This window comes from Canis aureus, chromosome 6 (assembly GCF_053574225.1).
Source record: "Canis aureus isolate CA01 chromosome 6, VMU_Caureus_v.1.0, whole genome shotgun sequence".
Lineage (NCBI taxonomy): Eukaryota > Metazoa > Chordata > Mammalia > Carnivora > Canidae > Canis > Canis aureus.
Window position 1 is genome coordinate 74,923,859 of NC_135616.1, and position 4,144 is coordinate 74,928,002.

The following is a 4,144-nucleotide window of genomic DNA, read 5'->3' on the forward strand; positions in this document are numbered from 1 at the left end:
GTTGTAATGAACTAATATAAAGCATCATAATGAGTATAAAGCATTAAGGACACAGAAAGGTCTTAAGTGTTTTTTTCTTCTCTGCCCATTACCATTACCTATGATGATTTGCTCATGCCTTTTTCCCACGTGAGGCTGTTAACTCTAGGACAAGGATTGTGTCCCACATGCCTTTCCTTCCTCAGCACTCCATAATGTAAAGCAGAATTGTCTGCTAGGTAAATAAGAGCAACAGGGGACCAATAAAAAGAGCACAGTCGTCATACAGAAACTCTCCCAGAGCCGCTCAAATCCATACTGATATGGATTTGCAGTGCATTTGCTGTGCACTGCCCTTTATGGGGTTTCCATAGCTTATCCTCACTCAACAACTGTATGAGTTCCTATGTGCAGACACCTTTTTAAGTATAGTTCTCGAAAGAGTAAACAACATGACGTGCCTATAAACATAAAATGAATTCATGTCAAAGATTTTATTCAACTCCTTCATGAGAAAACCTTGAAGATGCTAGAACTAATTCAGAGAATGCGAGGAACAGAGATTTACATATTCAAGGCAAAGGCCTTCTGAGGTGACTTTCCTAATCGATGGCAAACTGGTTAATAGCATACATGGTAACAAACTGTAATATTTGGAATGAGCTTTTCTCATTGGAGATGGAAATTAATTGAATTTCTACTGGACAAAATTCACTGGCCTCATTATTAGGAATACTTTGCGTTGCTTTCAGAAAGAATCATTTGTATTCCCATCTATTTCCTACAAATTAACCTCTAGTCTTCTGGAGTTGTAAAAACGACTAATTAGGGCGCCTTTGGCTCCGGATGTGATCCCAGGGTCCTGAGATCGAGTCCCGCATCAGGCTTCCCACAGGGAGCCTGCTTCTCCCTCTGCCTGTGTCCCTGCCTCTCTCTGTAGGTCTCATGAATAAATAAAATCTTTAAAAGACTAATTAATAGAAAGTCAATAAAAATTACCCCATCCCCATGAAATCAATAATCCCAGGGAGGGTCTACAAAACAATACTCAGCAACCCACTGAAAAATTTCTCCAGTGATTTCTTTTTGTCTCTTTTGTCAGGTTTTGAGTAATTTTGCTTAACACATCACATATTCTACTTCTTGAGGCATATAAGTTCCCCTGCATGCAAATGTGTATGTCTGTAAAATAAATGATTTAAAAAATAGTGAAAGAAAATTTTGTTTACTCTTAAAATTAGGAATTCTTTCATCGCTGAGAAATTCCTCAATTCCTAATAAAATAGAGCATTCTTACAGGAAGTAACTGCCAATAATTCTTCACCTCAATTCATTTCAGATTCCAATTAGGGCCTTAGAAAGGTACTATATTATTCATAATATTATCTTAGTAATATTTTTCTATGAAATGTAAAAATCTTTAAGTGAGATATACAGAGACTATAAATATCCTCACAACGGTTAGGTCAGATTTTCCTGTTAAATAAAATGGGAGAAAACTTTGCTTTCAAAGCTTTGTGGATTTGGGGATTGCCTATAAGGGATTTTAGGATTATATGCTTTATTATGAGTGTCCAAGCTTTAGAAAAATTACTAAATGAGGATTCATAAACCCCTCTAGCCCTTTGGACATTAACGGCAATTTGATCTCATCCAGGTTGTTTTCTGGAGAACTGAGGTAACACACCAAACACAGAAGCTGTACTGACCGGTCGGCTTGCTCGTCCAAGGAATGAGGAGACCGCGATTGGTGGAGGAGACGCGGGAGTGAGCAGGGAAGTCAGCGGTGCCTAGGCTGGCAGTAGAGTGGGGGGGCGGCGGGGGGTTAGACTGCAGTGTGTGTGTGTGTGTGAGATTTCAAGAGAATTGGGAAAAGAGGACTTTAAGAAGTCTCTAGGATGTTACAAGATTCCCTTTGGTCTTGGGCAAGATAATTCAGAAGAGATTGAAAATGCTTCTCCAACTATTTTTTTAATGTATTGAGCTGGTGTTTCTTGAATGCCTTACCAGGAACAAGCTGGGCCAGGAAAGTAGCCTTTCTACAGACTATATGAGACTAAAACACATATAAATGTCTAAAAGCTCTAATTGTTCGTGAAACACTGTGTGGTGTGAGCTGTGATGGTGAGTCAAGACCAACGTGCACCAGGGCCTGAAGTTAGTGTGGCCTTGAGGCCCCTTCCCGGTGCTTGGATAGCTACGCTGTGCGAGGGGGTAGGCTCCCAGCGCATTTTGAGGACGATGGGTCAACGTGATGGGATAGAAGGACTGCAGGACGGAAGGTCCTGGTGACTGAGGAAGCAGCTTTCCGGCCCGGGGCTGCTCCTCTCCACACCTCAGTGAGACCAGAGTAATCTGTCACATAAAAGCTGCTGCTCTTCTGGGTTTGCCAGCACCTTCACTTGCTGATCTGAATCACTGACCAATGCAAGCAAAGGGAAGGTCTACCACGGTTTGAGCAAAAGGACCCAGGAGTTGAAACTCGGGAAATAATTGTAATAGGCTTTCTTACATTGTGCCCACAGACTGTTTCCCTCCCCACCCACAAATTCTGAAAAGGCAACGGGCAGAAGAGGAGACACTCTGGCAAATGAAAACTGAATGTGAACGATGAGGAAAGAGGATCACTAACAAAGAAAATCCAAAGGGATAAAGAAGCTATTCCCTGAAAGTGGGCTGAACACTTGGGGAAGGCACTGCCGGTGTTGAGGCGAGGCCCTATAAGCTCTGGAAGGCTCTTCCCAAGGGTTCTCGTGCTGGTGGAATTACTCAACTGCCAAGAGCAGTTTGTCTCTCGAAAGCGACCAGTTTTCACAGGGAAGGTACTGCACAGCACACCACCAGGAGGGAATCTGGGTGCCCTTGGGCATTTAGAAGGGAGCCCGCAAGTGAGGTGTTCCGCCTGTGGTGACTGGAACGGTGTGGCACTGGCTTGACAAGAACATACGTGCTCCGTGCCTTGAGGTTGTGGAGAAAATATTGCCCCCCCCGCAGACTCCCCCCCCCGTTAGTGATTCTATCCTGTTATAATCCATTCAAATTCCTGAATAGCCTACAATGTCCAATTTTAAAAAAGTAAGCATTTCAGAATCCCACATATTCTTCCCCTCTGCTTAAAAAAAGATTTTTTTTTAATGTCAAAGAAAGGGACATGGTGTATGTGTGTGTGTGTGTACATTATCATCTAGTTCCTGCTTTGCTACCCTGAGGTCATGACTCCCGCTCCACTGTACGCAGAACTTATATGCATCTATCTTTTTGGGGTGGGGGAAGAGAGGCCTTAGCTTTTGTCAAATTCTCAGATGAGCTCAAGACAATGAATGTAGGTTGGATGGCGTGGATACTTCAAGGCTGAAAAGCATGGTGATGGGCGACTGCTGGACTGCCATGGGACGTGCCTGTGGGGTTGTCACTTACCAGGCCAAGCTAGTGAGGCTGGCCTCCTCACAAAGTCCCCAGTAAGATCCTGGAGAGGCTGATGACATGAGGAAATAATTAAGTCTACAGAAATAAGGCAAATAATGACCGTCACCCAACACTGGAGACTTCCTGAGTCATATCCTAATACTGGTGTCTTGATTAAAATTCTAGCTACATTTAAAAATAGTAGTTATAGGTTTGTTGGACCCTCACTATTACACATCTTACCATTTACCCTGTTCTGAGTATGGAATTTGACAAAAAAATCCATCAGTGTTGAGGTAAGTCACTTAACGGAGGCATTCATTCACCTACGTGAAATAAGAATGATCCCAGACATGCTTATCCTTCTACGAACGATGGCTTGACCGCTGGGTCAGATAACACTCGCAAAAGTGCTTGGAGAGCTTTCCAAGGTCAGAGGACGGGGACTGGGTTTTACTCAGTGCATGGCAACCAAGAGGTGGTCATTAAATATTTGTTAAATAAATTTTTAAAAGCTCCAGAATGTCAGTAATTACATGGCAATAATGATCTCACTCTTAATCATTTTGAAATGCTAATGTAACTTAATAAAGGACCAGTTCAAACACTAGCTTGAAATATACATATATATGATCTAAAAATTTGAGAATCACTTTAAAGAAGCTAGTTTTAAAGACATTTTGCACAATGTTATTAACATTTTGTATGTTTAATGCACCAAATGCTATCCTATTTTGTGATTTCAAAAAGTAATTACATC